This window comes from Triticum aestivum, unplaced genomic scaffold (assembly GCF_018294505.1).
Source record: "Triticum aestivum cultivar Chinese Spring unplaced genomic scaffold, IWGSC CS RefSeq v2.1 scaffold32938, whole genome shotgun sequence".
Classification (NCBI taxonomy): Eukaryota; Viridiplantae; Streptophyta; class Magnoliopsida; order Poales; family Poaceae; genus Triticum; species Triticum aestivum.
Window position 1 is genome coordinate 18,362 of NW_025229293.1, and position 6,753 is coordinate 25,114.

A 6,753-nucleotide genomic window follows, 5' to 3' on the forward strand; every position below is an offset into this window, starting at 1 on the left:
TTATGAGACAAGATATAAAGCAAGGTTAGTTGCTAAAGGTTATAGCCAGATTCCAGGTATTGACTATAACGAAGTCTTTTCTCCTGTTGTGAAGCATAACTCTATTCGCACTTTACTCAGTATTGTTGCCATGCATGATCTTGAGCTTGAACAATTGGATGTTAAAACTGCATTCTTACATGGAGAATTAGAAGAGGATATTTATATGGAACAACCTGAAGGTTTTGTTATTTCTGGAAAAGAAAAGCTTGTCTGCAAGTTAAAGAAATCTCTTTATGGATTGAAGCAATCCCCTAGACAGTGGTACAAGAGATTTGACACCTTTATGCTCTCTCAAGGTTTCAAAAGGTCTAATTATGATAGTTGTGTTTATTTGAAAACTGTCAATGGTTCAACTATTTATTTGCTCCTTTATGTTGATGATATGCTTATTGCTACAAAGAGTATGTCAGATATTGATGAACTAAAGAAGCAATTGAGTAATGAATTTGAGATGAAGGATTTGGGTGCAGCAAAGAAAATACTTGGCATGGAAATATCCAGAGATAGACCGTCTGCAAAAGTATATCTAAGTCAGAAGGGATATATTGATAAAGTTCTTCGTCGTTTTAATATGCATAATGCCAAGCCAATAAGTACTCCGTTAGCTGCACACTTCAAATTATCATCAGCTTTATGTCCTAAGTCAGATGCAGATATTGAGTACATGTCTAGAGTTCCCTATTCAAGTGCAGTTGGTTCACTTATGTACGCCATGGTTTGTTCTCGTCCTGACTTATCATATGCATTGAGTGTTGTGAGTAGATACATGGCTAATCCCGGAAAAAAACATTGGAAAGCAGTTAAGTGGATTTTCAGATACCTGCGTGGTACTTCTAATGCTTATTTACAGTTTGGGAAAACTGGAGATGGACTTGTTGGTTTTGTTGATTCTGATTTTGCTGGTGATTTGGATAAGAGAAGATCACTCACAGGTTATGTTTTCACCATTGGTGGTTGTGCTGTGAGTTGGAGAACAACTTTGCAGTCTATTGTGGCTTGTTACACTACTGATGTCGAGTATATGGCTATTTCCGAGGCATGCAAAGAAGCTATCTGGTTGAGAGGTTTATACACTGAGCTTTGTGGAGATTCATCTTGCCCTACCATATTTTCTGACAGTCAAAGTGTCATATATCTTACAAAGAATCCAATGTATCATGAGAGGACAAAGCACATTGATGTCAGATTTCATTATATTCGAGATGTTGTTGCTGAAGGCAATTTGAAGGTATGCAAGATAAGTACTCATGATAATCCTGCTGATATGATGACAAAGCCAGTTCCGACCAATAAGTTTGAGCTTTGCTCAGGCTTAGTTGGTATTTCTCATTAGTCCTATGGACTTTGACGCACAAGGTGTTTATGCTGATTTGGATGGAGTTATTCACTTTCTTTGACTACTGAAGGGAATTTGGATCAAGGTGGAGATTGTTAAATTATGATCTAAATTCTAGTACCGTATTGGACTAGACGTAGTACATACGGTGTGGGCTTTTGCGTTGGTACCGACGCGTACGAGTACAACTCGTTTACTTGTCCTCCAAGGACTCTCATGTATTACCCTCTTATATACCCCATGTAGTCGCACCTCAGACGGTCTGTCTTCTCGTGCTTGTAATACTCCTCCATCATAGTGATTGCGCCTTCGTGCGTCCGTGGTTTTCTCCCGCAAGGGTTTCCACGTAAAAATCCGTGTCTCTTTGTCTCGTTTATTCTCGTTATTATCTAACAGCAGCTGTCAGCTGTGGTCTATTGGACGTCGTAGAACTTGGGGAGGGTTGTCGACGTAATCGTCGCTCGATCACCGGAGACATCGGAGTGGGCGGAGAGATCGCCGCACGCGGCGGAGGCACGGAGCGCCCTTACCAGGCTGCGTCAGGTTGAGGCATGCCTGAGGACATGAAACAGCTAGACACATTCGTGTAGGAGTGTGTGCTTTGTTGTGGGCAATTTGAAATTGCAAAAATGATTTGGCTTTTAATAGAACAACAAATATTCATTTTTTGTAGGTTTCATTCCAAGTTATTGCGGTGATCCGTATGTGGTCGTTACTCACTCCGACGGAGGCCAGAGAGCGTTTGGTTATTGGGTCTATTCGGTGGGAGATGGTAGCGCGGGATATCTTCAACCGGTTTGGATGGTGGTGTAATAAGATAGGCAATTAGTTTACCTATCTTTGTTATGCCAGCCGGTTGTGGCTTTTGGCCCTTTTGTTCTTGGCGTTGTGGCTCTTTGTGAGCTTGCCGTTATTTTGTTTCCAGACTATAAGACCTTGTTAAACATCTTTATTTATCTATAAATGTGGCTATAAGCATTGTTCTGATTCAGAGGTCGGGGAGTCCTCCCTTTTTTTAAAAAAACAGCTATCTCATACTGATGTCACATGTGCAACGATTGTAGCTCTGCGTACAACGGCACGCACGGCAGATATGGCAGCGTGCCATCTTCAAGATGCTGGATCACTTTTACCTGCCGACGATCCATAATAGCAAATGAATGTGGTATCCCACCCCACAGTGAAGAACACCAAGTTGCAGTCTGGATGAATCGCAATCCATATGAAGTCACCATTATCGAGGCTATTTATTCCTCCAAAGATGTGTGACGTTTCTTCAATGTTGTGCTTCAATATCCATTCTTGGCTGTCATAGTCCTCAAGAACGTAGACTATGAGTCGAACCACATCACCATAGCCATCATTTTGAAAATTGGATAATGCTGGTAGCCCTGTGGCTGCTGAATAAAACCATCAACCAAACCACCAAGGACACCGAATCGCATCCGTGTTTCCCCCTTCGTGTCCACAGCAGCTAGACAATTGTATGTCTTGTGGTCAAAGGCATGAAAAAAACATATATCCATTAAGAAAGACTGTGGATGAGGAGTGACGACTAGCGATGAAGGTGTGCCCGTTCCATCTCTTCTCCTTATAAACCATCATCCAGTTTCAGAAGAATATACTGCCACTCCGGCAAGGTCGGTGTTCCACTGATCCCACTGGTCCTCGACGCCATAGTACTTCTGCTCCTTTACCCATTCAAACACATGGAAATGCTGCAAGGAAAGAGCCGGGTCGAAGCCCAAACGTGTAGTGCCCACCTGTCTAGTGGCCTGGCCAGAGCCTGGCACGACGACCCACTTCTTCGTGGCGAGATTGCACCCATAGTTTCAAATAGCCGGCTATAGCCCCGCTATAGCTATTTTAGCATGTTGAAGCTAAATGATTTCATGTACAATTTGCCGCTATAGCCCATCTATAGTTGTTTTTAAGGGTTGTCGCTATATGCCATAACCCGCTATTTAAAACATGTTGCACACAATATAATGGAGCTGGCAAACCTCGTCGGAAACATTGTGCTAGCGGCAGAGGAGGAGGCCATTGCAGCAGTCCAAGACATCAATGCACCGGTGGTTAGGCAGGAAGGTGAAAGAGGTGTTGATCAGACGGCGGCAGATCCTGCTCACTGCCACTGGGACACTTGTGAATTGGACAGGTGACTCCAAGAAGCGCTCTTCGACGCTGCTTTTGCTACTGGTGTAGAAGAAGCCGACCAGGGTTTGCGGGAGCTTCTTGCGGTGGTCAATGAGGTTCAACCAGTGGTTGGAGACGCACTTGAAGCGACATAGCGACTTGGCCGGGACGCACGAGAGGATCTCCACGAGGAGGTCGTCATGGTGAGTGTATCGTCCGCCGTCGTTCCGCTGGGGAAAGTAGAGGAAGACCTGCACAAAAGATATGGATGAGATGTGAGGGGATCAGTCAAGGGAGAGAAGTCGATGGCGATGGCGCTGCACAGACCGGGACGAACTAGCATCGGAAGAAAACGGCGGCGGCATCGTCAAGCGAGGAGGAATGAAAACCTATGGCAGGACGGGGCCTTTTTTTTGTAGAACAATGGCTGGACGTGATGGGACATCCTATATGCCGCTTGCTGCGGCAAAATGCCGACATTTTGCACAGGGCGCGACTAACCTGGGCCGGCCCATTTCCGGTGGCACGATTGCGGTATGAAAAAAAGCAAAAAGGCAAAAGCGCCTGAATTGGGGATCGATCCTATGACTTCGCAGTAGCTACTGCGACTGTCAGCTTCCTATGTTAGGATTGCAGTGCCAAACTCAAAGAAGCATACAACAGCGGCAGGGATCTACGGATGACCTACTGCAAGTGAGCAACAGCCACCAGAATTCCTGGGATTTTGTAGACAAAATGGCAATCCGCCTTATAAAAACATAAGCCAAAACAGATTTAAAACTATTTCATATTTCATAGCAAGAAAATTCATATTTCATAGCAAACATTTTCATATTTGATAGCAAAAAATGTAAAACTCAAACCATTTTTGGCAATCTCGAACATTTTTCCCAAAAAATGAACAAAATGAAAATGAGATTGTTTTTCAAAATTATGCGAAATTTCCTGAAATGCAAAACAATTTCCGAAAAAAACAGAACAAAAAGCTGAAAGCGTTAACATTTTTCCAAATTACGAACAAAATTTTCAAGGCATGAATATTCTTTGAATTCCCACGAAGATTTTTGGAATTCGGCGTCAAATTTGAAAACATGAACATTTTGATGACGTGAACAAATTTTGGAAGTGGGAACATTTTTGGAAATTTCCATTTTTTAATTGGTGATCAAAAGTTAATAAATGTGAACCGTTTTTGAAATTCTCGAACCTTTTTTGAATTTGTGAGAGAAATTTAAAAACATGAACATTTTTTGAATTTGTAAACAAATTTGGAAAGCTGGGACATTTTTTTTGAAATTTCGTTTCCTTTAAATTGTGAATAATTTTGGGAAGCAGAAACATTTTCCGAGGTCATAAAAAAAATAAAAAAGGCGTACATTTCTTGAAATAGCGAAGAAACTTTCAAAAGATGTTGGCGTCCTGGATATGGGGTATCCAGCCTTGCTTGCCTGCGACCCACCACGTGGCTCCATCGACGGCCTGGTACGGCCCAGCTTCAACATCAACAACCCAAGACCATTGCGAGGGGCCAAGCCTCGCGAGGCGGACGACGTCAAGACCCCCCAGGGGATCGGCCTCACCAGGCTGGCTCCCGAAGGGCGGAGAGTTCTATGCAAAGTTCACCTCACGAGGCTCAGCTGACGTGAGCCATGACGACCAAGATCAGGCGGGCGCAGAGTGCAGGTTTCTTCTTCGGTGCAAAGGAGGCAAGCCACAGGCGCGGAGTTCCGAGGAATCAGCCAAAAGTTTCCATTCTGGTGCAACGAGACCAAGTCCACCAGGACGGCAGGACGAAGGTCATTAACGAGCCCGCCGCAGCGTCACGACCAGAGGCTTTTCGCAGGCGAAGACTACTTTTGTCAGGATACGCTGTACTACTTGTTCCCTTTCAAATCTAGCCGTTGTGAGATCCCTTCCCACCAACATTTGGGAAGAGGACCAAGGCCTCTATAAATAGGACTAGCCACCACCATAGAGGCAAGAAAAGTCGAACTAGCTCACACCACACCAGCTCCCTCGAGCTCAAGAACACGTCACCTCCTGAGGCCAGTTCATCCACTGTACTAGTTCATCCTCAGCCCTCCGAGGCAATCCACCAAAACGCTGGAGTAGGGTATTACACCGCAAGGTGGCCCGAACCAGGATAAAGTGTTGTGTCTCTTTGAGCTTGTCGCGCTAGGCTTAGGAGGATCGCGAGTAGGCAGGCTGGGTAGGTTGAGATCTCCGCACGCACCCCAGAGTTCAAACCTCTCAAGGGTTTGCGGATCCCATAATCCGACATTTGGCGCGCCAGGTAGGGGTCCGTCGGATCTTCTCTTCCGTCGATCGATCCATCGCCACTCCGACACCTCCATGGCCGACGCGCACCGGGCTCGCGCTGAGCGTCGGGCCGCAGTCGCTGCCCGCGTCGCTCAGACGGCTCCGGCGGGTGATGGTTGTGCCCGTCGCGCCGTCTCCGGTGGCCAACGCCACTACGGGCCCTACCGGCCACGAGTAGTGGCCGCCGCGCCCTGCGCCAGCTCGGGAGTGTGAGTTGCCAGGTGGTGCAGCGACCCCAAGGAGAAGCGCGCGTGCTTCCAGCACCCCAGCATCAGGCCCGCGTACCGCCGCAGGAGGTGGCGGCGTGCGTGCACCAAGCCCAGCTTTCGCCCCCTCGAAGACCTCCGGTGGCCACGACAGGATGCCGCACGTTCACTCCGGAGCTCCGCAACATCGTCTAGCCAAGCAAGTTCAAGCCTGACCTGCCTCCACGCTACGACGGCACCGCCGATCCCGCCGAGTTCCTATAGCTCTACGAGATGAGCATCAAGGCGGCCAGCGGCGACGAGAAGATCATGGCGAACTGGTTCCCGATGGCCCTCAAGGATGACGCGCGTTCTTGGCTCCTGAACCTACCCGAGGGGGTCAGTGCGCGGCCGCTTCATCGCCAACTTCCAGGGCACTCGCGACCGTCCGCCGACTGCGGGTGACCTGCATCGCATCAAGCAGCAACTTGGAGAGACCCTGCAAAAGTATATCCAGCGCTTCAACAACGTTCGCCTCAAGATCCCCAAGGTGTCGGACGAGGCCATCATTTCAGCATTCACTGATGGCGTCTGCGATGTCAAGATGAAGGAGAAGCTCTCCATCCATGAGGATCTCTGCACAGCCCTGCAGATGTTCAATATGGTGAACAAGTGCGCGAGGACTGAGGAAGGGTGCCTCTCCCTCCTCGAGCTCCCCGATGCTGATCCAGAAGA

The 6,753-nt window shown here is 47.2% G+C and overlaps 1 pseudogene; it reads right to left on the reverse strand.

The window, feature by feature from the left end:
* Nucleotides 1-2,421: 2,421 nt before the first annotated feature.
* LOC123174951 (uncharacterized) lies at nucleotides 2,422-3,207 on the reverse strand (annotated as a pseudogene).
* Between the last annotated feature and the right edge of the window lie 3,546 nt (nucleotides 3,208-6,753).